This window comes from Microcaecilia unicolor, chromosome 1 (genome assembly GCF_901765095.1).
Source record: "Microcaecilia unicolor chromosome 1, aMicUni1.1, whole genome shotgun sequence".
Taxonomy (NCBI): Eukaryota; Metazoa; Chordata; class Amphibia; order Gymnophiona; family Siphonopidae; genus Microcaecilia; species Microcaecilia unicolor.
In genome coordinates, this window is record NC_044031.1 from 77,070,626 (window position 1) to 77,083,124 (window position 12,499).

Below are 12,499 nucleotides of genomic sequence, written 5' to 3' on the forward strand. Positions count from 1 at the left end.
TGCAGTCCAGGACCCATAGGAACAACCCCATCTCTGTGCACCTAAAGATCACTGCTTCTCTATCTTGTCTGGCCACTGGGAGTTTCCAGTCTGTCCTATTTGTGAACACGGGTCTCACCCTGGCTTCCATTTCTAACTGCCTCACCCAGTTCCTTGAAGCCTTCCTTACCCACACCTCTGAGTACATCACCTTCCCCACCACCCCCCCAGGCCCTGCAGAACAACATGGCTGACTTCTACGCTGTAGCTCGCTTCCCCTCGATCATAGGCGCCACTGACTGCACACATACCGCACTCAGACCCCCCCGGGCATGAGAGGCCACTTATAGGAACAAGAAAGCATTCCACTCACTCAATATGCAAATTGTGTGTGACGCCCAGGGGGAGATTCTAGACATGTGTGCCCGATACCCAGGTTCCACCCATGACACCTATATATTGCAGCACTCAGGAATCTTCCGCAGGTTTGACCAAGGGGAGATCACCGGCGGATGGCTCCTAGGTAAGTGCAGCATGGATCTGCCCAAACTATATCTCCTCCACCGGGCAACCCTCAGCACTGTCTCCCTACAGCTCACTCCACAACCCACTATTCCCCCACCTCCACAAGGTACTCATTCCAAACAATACACACTCATCTTTCTCATCCTCTTTCTCCCCAACGGTGACAGATGCTACCCTCAACGGAGTTGGCTCATGACCCCCATAGTGCACCCACAAACAGGGTCGGAGGAGAACTATAACAGTAGACATCGGACCACACGTGGCATCATTGAGCTCACCTTCGGACAACTAAAGAACAGGTTCCGATGTCTGGACCATTCTGGAGGGGAGCTCCTGTACAGCCCTCAAAAGGTGGCAAAGATATTCCTGGCCTGCTGCATGCTACATAATTTGGCAATGCGCAGAGAACAGGCCCTCCCAGAAGAGCCACAGCAACCACAGCAGCAGGCCCCAGATGAAGAGGATGAGGAGCCCCCTCCACCTCCTGCTCACAGAGCAGAGCAGAGTGCTCACTAGCTGGGGGTCAGAGCCAGGCAAAGACTCATTGAGACAAGTTTTGTGTGAGAGTAAGTTGACATTTATTGCTATCACATACTACTTACACACCTCCACCACCACCATCCCTCCCACCACCATCACCCGCTCTGTGCATATTCCCCTCCCTCCAACCCTCACACTCCTTCCTCCCACCTCCCAGCACCCCCCCAGCATGTCCCATCACTTTCCTCGCCCCCTCCCCTGGCCCCGTCCCTATCCCCTCCTACCCCTCCCACTGTGTTCCTTTGCAGCTGGTGCTGCAGGGGAACTCTGTTGAGAGTCCTCCTCTGATGAGCTCCCACTGTCCTCCTCCATGTCCACAAGGCAACCTGCTGCCTCGGCTGCCCTGTGGAAGTCCGGCCACCTTACGGTCTATGGCTTGCCCTGCAACCTGGGCACAGGACCCAGAAGGGGAGCTGGTGTGATGGCTGCTGGACCAGTGGCTGTGGGGGCTGAGAATCTCAAGCTCCTCTTCTTTGTGAGTGGTTGCTGTGCAGTGGTGGAAGTAGACCCCACTTGTTGCTGCATCAGGGCTGTACTATGTGCTTTCAGGTCACGGCATAGGCCCTTGATGCTGTGCTCCAGCTGCTGGAACTGCTGTACCACTTCATGTTGGGCCTGTACCGCTTCTCGTTACACCTGTAGTGCTTCCCATTGCACCTGTAGCGCTTCCCATTGCAGCTCCAATTTCTGGCGCTGGTAATCTTCCAGGTGCACATTGTGGCCCAGCAATTGTGTCGCGAGGTGCAGTAGCTGCCTCCTCTGGCTGGATGGCCTCTGCTGAGGATATGCCCTCCCTTCTGCATCTTCTTCATCTGTGCCAACATTGGCAAAGGCTGCGGGTGGTGGAGGGAGAGCCGGCACTGCTGCTGCTGCTGCTGGGTCCTGTGGTTCCACCACATGTGACTGGTCCTGCATGCTTTCTTGTGCAGGCACACCTCCAGGCCCACTGGTTTGCTGCTCTGTGTGCTGTTCAGTGCATAGGCGCCGACTCCGTGGGTGCTGTAGGTGCTCGAGCACCTCCAATATTTTGAAACCCATCAGTCATCCGAAGTTCCAATTCCAACATCCAGCCCGACCTACCCGCCCTCTTCTCCCTCAACAGCCCTCCTTGCTTTTCTGCCACCCAGCCAGCACTTAATACTCATTTTACCTGACTGAAGTTGTGACGGCAGTGAAAGAAGCAGAGTAGAGCAGGCTTGCCTTCACCCTTCAGCCTTCCCTTTCCCTCTCAGCGTCCCACCCTTGCGGAAACAGGAAATGAGGGCAGGACGCTGAGAGGGAAGGGGAAGGCTGAAGGCAAGCCTGCTGTACTCTGCTTCTTTCACTGTCATCACGAGTTCAGTCGGGTAAAATGAGTTTTAAGTGCTGGCTGGGTGGCAGGAAGGCAGTGAGGACTGTTGAGGGAGAAGAGGGCAGGCAGGTCGGGCAGGGGGGGTTGAAACTGGAACTAGGGGGGCAGGTGGGGTTTGGGGCATCACTGGACATGGAGGGCAGAGGAGCATCGCTGAACATGGAGGGGAGGGCAGGGGAGAGAGGAGAAATCACTGGACATGGATGGGAGGGGAGGGGAGGGCAGATAAGAATCGTTGGACATGGATGGAAGGGAGAGGAGAGAGGAGAAATCGCTAGACATGGAGGAGAGGGGAGGGGAGAGAGGAGATATCACTGGACATGGATGGGAGGGGAGGGCAGGGCAGAGGAGAATCACTGGACATGGATGGGAGGGATGGGAGAGAAGAGAAATCACTAGACATGGAGCGGAGGAAAGGGGAAAGAGGAGAATTACTGGATATGGATGGGGAGAGGGCAGGGGAGAGAGGAGAGTTGCTGGATATGAATGGATGGAGGGGAGGGCAGGGGGAGATAGGAGAGTTGCTAGACATGGATGGAGGGGAGAGCAGGGAAGAGAGAGTTGCTAGACATGGATGCAGGGGAGGGCAGGGGAGAGAGGAGAGTTGCTGGACATGGATGCAGGGGAGGGCAAGAGAAATGCTGGACATGGATGGAGGAGAGGGAAGACAGGAAGGAGATGCACATGGATGAAGGGGAGGGGAGAGAGGAAAATGCTGGACATGGAGTTGAGGAAAGACAGAGGAAGTAGATGCAAATGGAGGGGAGAGGAGAAATGCTGGACATGGATGGAGGGGAGAGAAGACAGGAGGAGATGCACATGGATGGTGGGGAGAGAGGAGAAATGCTGGACATGAATGGAGGGAAGGGAAAACAGAGGAAGGAGATGCACATGGATGGAGGGGAGAGAGGAGAAATGGTGGACATGGAGGGAGGGGAGATAAGAGAGGAAGTGTGATGAACATGGATGGAGGGGTGGAGAGAGAGGAAAAATGGTGGACATGGATGGAGGAGAGGGAAGAGAGAGGAAGGAGATGCATATGGATGGAGGGGAGTGAAGAAAGAGGAAGGCTATGCATACTGACAGAGATGAGGGAAAGGGAAAAGAGGAGAAAAACTACACATGGATGGAGAAAATAGATGCTGGAGGGAAGAGAGGGGGTAGACGCTGGATGGAAAGGGGGAAGAGAGGGGACAGATGCTGGAAGGAAAGGGGAGAGAGAGGGGGTAGAAACTGGATGGAAAGGGGAGAGAGTTATGATCAAGGAAAGAAGAAACAAGAGACTGAGACCAACACAATTAGAAACGGGCGGGCCTGTACGATGGACATCCTTCAACAGTTCTGTGAGAAACACGTCCTTGTTACTGTACTTTGCACTTATGAATGTTCCTTATATTTCCCGTACCTGGATGTCTGCAACTACATGCACTGTACTTGTGGAACAACCAGATGCATCAGAGAAGTCCAAAATATAGTAATAAGGACGTCTTTCTCCGAAGGAACGCCAAAGGACGTTCATATGACAAATGTTGGCAAGTACAGTTGGCAAGTAAAGTGAATGTATTTGCTAACATTTGTCTTGGGGACGTCCTTTGGCGGTTCTGGAAGATGGGCGCCCTTTTTTACTATACTTGGACGTCCCTGATTTGGACGTTTCGCACTGCGATAATGAAATGTCTAAGGACGTCCATACTATTTTTCGAATATACCTACCTGATTTTGGACGACTTTGTGAGGATGTCCTAATTCAGACTTGGACAATCTTTCGAAAATGCCCCTCCACATCTTCCCTGAGTGCCCCTTTTACCCTTGGTCATCTAGCGGTCCAACTGATTCTTTTGCCGGCCTCTTGCTTTTAATATACCTAAAAACAAGTTTACCATCAGGCTCATTTTTGAAAGAGAAGGACGCCCATTTTTTGACACAAATCGGAAGATGGGCGTCCTTCTCACAGGGTCTCCCAAATCGGTATAATCAAAAGCCGATTTTGGGCGTCCCCAACTGCTTTCCGTCGTGGGGACGACCAAAATCCATGGGGGCGTGTCAGAGGCATAGTGAAGGCAGGACTTGGGCGTGCCTAACACATGGATGTCCTCGACCCATAATGGAAAAGAAAAGGGTGTCCCTGACGAGCACTTGGATGACTTTACCTGGTCCTGTTTTTTTTACGACCAAGGCACAAAAAGATGCCCAAACTAACCAGATGACCACTGGAGAGAATGGGGATGACCTCTCCTTACTCCCCCAGTGGTCACTAACCCCCTCCCACCCTAAAAAAAACATTTTAAAAAATATTTTTTGCCAGCCTCTATGCCAGCCTCAAATGTCATACTCAGGTCCATCACAGCAGTATGCTGGTCCCTGGAGCAGTTTTAGTGGGTGCAGTGCACTTCAAACAGGCAGACCCAGGCCCATCTCCCCCTACCTGTTACACTTGTGGTGGTAAATGTGAGCCCTTCAAAACCCACCACAAACCCACTGTACCTACATCTAGGTACCCCCATTCACCCGTAAGGGCTATGGTAGTGGTATACAGGGATGAAGGGGGACACCTACATGTGGGTACAATGGGTTTTGGGGGGGGTGGAGGGCTCAACATTTACCACCACAAGTGTAACAAGTAGGGAGGGGATGGGCCAGGGTCCACCTGCCTGAAGTGCACTACACCCACTAAAAACTGCTCCAGGGACCTGCATACTGCTGTCAGGGAGCTGGGTATGACATTTGAGGTTGGCATAGAGGCTGGTAAAAAAATATTTTTTATTTTTATTTTTTTGGGTGGGAGGGGGTTGGTGACCACTGGGGGAGTAAGGGGAGGTGATCCCCGATTCCCTCCGGTGGTCATCTGGTCAGTTGGGGCACCTTTTTGAGGCTTGGTCCTGAAAAAAAGGGACCAAGTGAAGCCAGCCAAATGCTCGTCAGGGCCGGCTTTCTTTTTTCCATTATCAGGCGAAGCCGGCCATCTCGTAACCACGCCCCCATCCCACCTTCTGTACCCTGCCAACACGCCCCCTTGAAGTTTGGCCTGCTCCGCGACAGAAAGCAGATGAAGCCGGGTTTAAGAGATGGCCGGCCATCTCGTTCGAAAATAAGCAGGTTAGTGAATAGAAGGGCTAGAATGGGGGTCTTAAACCCTTTAGTTTCTATCCTGGGCCTACCCAGGGTCTTGATTTGGGGTGGAAGTTATCAACAAGGGCTACCATTATGACATGTTATTTTACTACTAACTCATGCTGTTTTAGCACAGGTCTCATTTTATGTAATGAGACTTAGGGGTTCTTTTACTAATATGAATTAGTAACACATCCAAAAAAGCAAAACAGCGAAGATGACTAACAAAAACAAAAATAATCCAAAATTTAAAAAAGATCAAATTTGTATTTAAAAAGTAAGTTAGCTAGGTTGGCTATTATGATCCTTACCACCAGATTGAGAAATCTTTTATATACACTTGATAACACGTTTTCTTATCACTTCAAGCTTAGGATGGAAGTCCTTATAAGTTATCATAAGATTGACTTTTTAATATTTCACCTCATTGAGATATTTGTATTTCCAGACTAATTCATTGGGTTTTACATCTTTCTTCATGGTATAATCTTTTTTCAGACACACATATTTTCTTTATAATTGGATAGAATTAAAAATCAACACACGGTGAAAAGGTAAATATCTGTTATATATTTATTTATCATATTTCTTATACATAGCCTTAATATGCAATATTAAATACTGCTCATATAAAAATTTATGAATATCTTTACAATAATCATTAATTTCCTATTATTGTTTATTTGACATTGATTCGATTCTTATCAGTTTTTAAATTATTTATTGCACATTGTCTATTGCCCATTGTACTTGATAATCACTAGAGAGATATTTATATCATCTTGTGTATGATTAATAGAATATTATTTGAAGAATTATTTTGTTTTTGTTTTTGTTAACCAGATATTATTCATATATTGTTCCTATTTTACTTATATATTTTGTATTTCTCCAGAAGGATGACTAGTTCTGATATGTAATAGGATAGTCTAGTCAATATTCGACCATCATATTTTGGTTTTATGTTTATCTGATGACCTCTATTGCAATAGGTGGATGTTTTAAAATATTTGTAATGTCTCTTTATATTTATATTTATATGCTTTTATTCATCTTATGTTATTTATATGTTTTCATTTGAATAGACTCCTGACGCAGGCCTGCACGGCCGAAACACAGCTGTGTCGAGTCCCTTTCTCCCTGCTATCCTTCAATTAATAAAGTGTTTTAATTTTTTTATAAACAAGTGTCGTCTTTTTCATTTTTTAATTCTTTTATGTATTTTTAAATACAAATTTGATCTTTTTTTAAATTTTGGATTATTTTTGTTTTTGTTAGTCATCTTCATTGTTTTGCTTTTTTGGTGTTTTTTGCGAAGACTGGTTTCTTCTGTTTTTTGTACCATTAGTAACACATCCCCCAATATTCAGCATAACTTCCTATGAGCCTTCATAGACTAGGTGCGCTATTATAGAATTACCCTCATAAGTAATGAGATAAGGCTATGGTAGCACTGGCTGGCCTTTAACCTGTGGCCTGAATGAGTTGTTGAACCTCTGCATGTGAGAACTGGCCAGTGTTTGAGAACCAGCCCAGTTTTTCAAAAGGAAACTCTGAGGAGATTCCCTTTGAAATTTATCTTGCAGATCCATGAATAAAAGCAAGTTCCCTGTCTAGCTCATTATTGCCCTCTGTATGAAAACAAAATAAGAATAAGAATATAAACAACCCAAATCATAGGAAAAAAGCAGTCTGAGATTGTGCTATTCAACTGAAGAATGATCCAAATAATAACTATTATTATTATAAAAGGTCTAATGATAACTATAGAATTGGGGGAGGGGGTTCTCAACCCAGTTTTTGGGACACACCTAGGCAGTCAAGTTTTCATGATATCCACAATGAATATGCATGAGATAGATTTGCATAGAATGAGGGTAATGCATGCAAATTTATCTCATGCATATTCATTGTGGATATCCTGGAACCCTGACTGGCTGTGTCCCAAGGACTGGGTTAAGAAGCCCTGCTATAGGGGTATGTTCACTAAAGCACACAAAGCAGCTGGCACACATTAAAACTGCCAGTGCACTAAAAGTTTAGTGCTAACGGTTTAGCACAGGATGGGGCAGGGACTGGGCAGAATATGGGTAGAGATTGGGCATGGTCTGCACATTGCAGTCATCACCCAGTAGGTAGTGGTGCATTAATTGGCAAACGTGTTTCACTTCACACTACAATAGGCAGTGTTAGGTGTGTTAGGGAGTGTGTCCTTGTAGAAACTGCAAGGCAGGTCATGCCCCCATCAATTACCAGAGAGCCACTGCACTTAAAGCAGGTTAATTATGACTGTTAATCCTCATTAAGTGCAAAAACTTAAAACTCTTTAGTAAATATGCCTTATAATTTGTTATATGAATTTCATATTTATGATGTGACTTCATTGGCTATGCAGTGATGGAAGATCTGTTACATTTATTTATTTATTTATTTATTAGGATTTATTTACCGCCTTTTTGAAGGAATTTACTCAAGGTGGTGTACAGTAAGATACAAATAGGGACGAATTCTATATATGGCAACTAAAATCTAGGCGCATCTGATTTACGCATCTAGTGGTATTCTATAAGCCACATCTACATTCAGATGCAGTTTATAGAATAGCACATAGGCCTGGTGGATGCACCTAGATTTAGGAGCAGCCATTTACGACAGTGAAAAGCTGATGTAAATGTCTGTGCCTAAATCTAGGTGTGCTCCCCCGAATTCTATAACCATGCATGTAGATTTGATTGATGGCCCTGACACACCCACACTCCACCCATTGCCACGCCCCCTTTTTGGCTACACGCACTGAAATGTACTCATGCCTCTTTTTAGAATACGCCTAAAAGGATGAGTGCATAAAATCCAATTATTGCCATTAGTGTTGATAATTGGTCATTATCAACACTAATATCCGAGTTAGCTAATTGAGAAGCATGCATAAATTGGCCGCATGCACAATTTAACACACGTTACTCAATGTGCTATACATAGAATCTGGGGGATAATGGGTTAAAGTAAACATTACCTAACAAATATAAGTTAACATCGCTAAGATCTGCTACCAAGCTGGAGTTGGTGATCAATAGCTATATTTTCAGAAAACCTTTAACTATGATATTCAGCCTCTTAGAAACTGAAAATACCAGTGTTTTCACCCATTTTTATATTCTGACATAACTACAAGAGGCTGATATTTTAAGTACTGAACATGTTTGAAAGCCCTCTTAAAATGTTTACGAAATTTGAACATCTGGACATGTTAGCAGAGAATAACATTCTTTGCCTCGTGCATTTTCTCTTAAACCTCAGCTGTCAACACTAGTAAGATCACTACTTATCTGATGTCATGACTGCCCCAGTGCTCCCATCACCCTGTTCACTTAAAATGCTTTGCTTCCTTTTAATTGCAATAAGCTCAGATTAACTCCCTTCAAACTAAGATTGTTGTTTTTATAATGTTAATAGTCTGCAGCAGAGCATGACAAAGCATCTAAGCTTTATTCATTGGTTTCAGTACTGTCTGAAAGTTATCACATGTCTAGGAAAGCCTATACACACACATATAGGAGGTAATTTTAAGAAGCATTTTTTTATATGCAAAGCTTGTTTTACTGTTGAAAAACTAATCTTATAAAATCTTATGACTCAATATATACATAGACGTATACTGACCAATAAGAGAGCATGCACTTTTATGTGAATACCTGGGGGCATATTTAGGACAGAATGAAGGCGCATGCATATTTTAGAAAATAACCAGAAAAAAAAAAACTTCCTCATTCACAAACAGGGCAGGCAGTACCTAGGCACTCTCCTTTAATCTCACACCATACACTCTAATATCAACACATGCCACCTTATCTGAGAAGATTGGAATTTATTATGGCCGCAGCATTCTGTTATTTACATATGTAAAGACATTTACATTATCGTGCATTTACATTCATGCGTGCAGTTTACAATCAGGCTTATTTTCGAAAGAGAAGGGCGCCCATCTTCCGACACAAATCGGGAGATGGGCGTCCTTCTCTCAGGGTCGCCCAAATCGGCATAATCGAATGCCAATTTTGGGCATCCTCAACTGCTTCCCGTCGTGGGGACGACCAAAGTTCACGGGGGCATGTTGGCACCGTAGTGAAGGTGGGACTGGGGCGTGATTAGGAGATGGGCATCCACAGCCAATAATGGAAAAAAGAAGGGCATCCCTGACGAGCACTTGGCCGACTTTATTTGGTCCATTTTTTCTTGCGACCAAGCCGTGAAAAGATGACCACCAGAGGGAATCGAAGATGACCTCCCCTGACTCCCCCAGTGGTCACCAACCCCCTCCCACCCTAAAAAAAAAAAAAAAATTTTAAATGTTTGCCAGCCTCTATGCCAGCCCGAAATGTCATATCCAGCTCCATGACAGCAGTATGCAGGTCCCTGGAGAAGTTTTAGTGGGTGCAGTGCACTTCAGGCAGGCGGACCCAGGCCCATCCCCCCTACCTGTTACTACCTGTGGTGGTAAATATGAGCCCTCCAAAACCCACCCAAAACCCACTGTACCCACATGTAGGTGCCCCCTTCACCCCTTAGGGTTATGGTAGTGGTGTACAGTTGTGGGGAGTGGGTTGGGGGGGTTGGGGGGCTCAGCACCCAAGGTAAGGGAGCTATGCACCTGGGAGCATTTTGTGAAGTCCACTGCAGTGCCCCCTAGGGTGCCCGGTTGGTGTCCTGGCATGTGAGGGGGACCAGTGCACTATGAATTCTGGCTCCTTCCACGACCAAAGGGCTTGGATTTGATCGTTTTTGAGATGGGCGTCCTCGGTTTCCATTATGGTCAAAAACCGGGGACGACCATCTCTAATGTCGACCATCTCAACATTTAGGTCAACCATCCCCGACCGTATTATCGAAACAAAAGATGGATGCCCATCTTGTTTCGATAATATGGGTTTCCCTCCCCTTCACTGGGACGTCCTTAGAGATGGGCACCCTTAGAGATGGTCGTCCCCGTTCAATTATGCCCTCAATGTCAAACAAGTAAATGAATGAATCGATCTAACTAGACCATTTTTAGGGCAAGGTGCCTAGCCTTTTGAGTCACATAGCACCAACTACTTCTGCCTTACCCGAGGAGCACATTTCCTGCTCTGCCTGTGGCATATCTCGTAGAAATGCTGACGTGCTACCATCACTTCCTTAAGGAGGGGTTGCCATAGAAGCACATCCCCTTACTTAACCATTGACTCTTTCTTGATGCCTTCAGCCTCCCCATTCCATTCAAGTCTGCTACTCTGACACTGACCCCACCTCTGGACAAGAGGGGGACTGCCTCTGGTTTTGACATCATCCATGCCACTGTTAGCATGTGACAAAACACTTCACATTTGACCCTGTTGAAGCTTAAATTGGTCTGCAAATACTGCTATGTGCTCTATTAGGCTAGGATCCACCGCTACAGACCATGATAGCAATCCTTGCTTGTCATGATCTCCCCATCACCCCTACTCCTAGCTGTGGCCATTCCTCACACAGGCACAACTGGCATCCGTAGCTCAAAACTGCAACCTGCCTAAAGGTCGGTTGCATCGTACTACCTATCTTCTTATGTAAATAATTCTGACTTGCTCCTTCATTACCCAGCATCACCAATTAGTCACCCTCAACCATGCTGACTTACTCCCGCAGTACCCAACATCGCCGATGCCCCCATTATGACTAACACTCCAGCTATGACTACAACCCGGGATACCCCTGAGTAAATCTCGGTGAAGTCTCTATGCTGAAACTATCAGCACATGGAACGTTCCCTAGCTGCAGCCAATATTTATTTGCCTATCCAGGTTGAATATTCCCCAGTGAACTCAGCATGTTGAAACTATCAGAACATGTAGTGTTCCAAGATCATGCAATGTCCCAAGGTGGAGTACATGTAATTTTCCAAAATTATGCAATGTTCCAAGGGGGAGCACATGCAACGTTCCAAACTGTAAGCAATTTGTACTGTACCAGACCCCAGATGGGAACAATTTAACTGGAGTGTAAGATTTTTGGCAGCATATGAGGAACCAGAGGGGCGCACCATAGACCATAGACTTGCCTGGCTACGCTATTCCCCAGCATTCTGGCGGTGAACCTTCAAGTGGAAGCTAGGGCTTCATCATCTGTGAGGCATTGTGGTGCCCTTGGGTTCCTCCCGGGATAGCATGGAGCTGTCCATATCCTGATATACCTTATTATGCCGGTTCCAAGTGGAGCAGCCCACCTCTGGCCACCGAGAACATCCTATCCACCCTGACTATGCAGGAATCTTGTGGTGCAGCCTATCATCTTGGTTAATGATGCCCCTCCCCTCCCTTGAGTTCGCTTGCTGTCACACAAGTCATGTTGGTTATCTACTGAGATGGCTAAATTGTATGAAATTAGGTCCATAGCAGAGCATGTTACCAAAACAAATGGATGTGAATGTATAATGGATGTGCAGGATCCAACTCACAAGTAAGGTTGTATAATCTTATCTGTAAGTCTGCATTATCCTATATGCAAAAAAAATTTTATATGCAGGAATGCACCTGAATAAAGGGGGGGGGGGCTTAGCGAGTTATATGCCCTAACCCAATTGTCAAGACAGTTGTAAGGGATATCGAATTGAGCTAGAAAGCCTATGCAGTAATAGGATTAAAGCATTGCAGGAGACACAATATATACCCTACTACCCGAGAGCAAAAACTTTTTAACCAGTAATCGAGCATAAGGCAGGAAGAAGTGTGCTAGAATTTGAACAATAAGGTGTCCAACGGTCAAACCGGATCCCACAGGTGAAGTTGCGTCGAACCAATGCTATAACAGGGGAAGCCGTGGTGAATTGATGCTATAATTTCCAAATGGGGAAAAAATGATATCCTGATCATTAAACAGGTTACCATTTGTGTAGGACCTAAGAACTGATGCCAGAATTACCCAGAATTACTAAAAGAGGCAAGAATAATAAGTACCTAATGAATGTAGCATGAGGAAAGT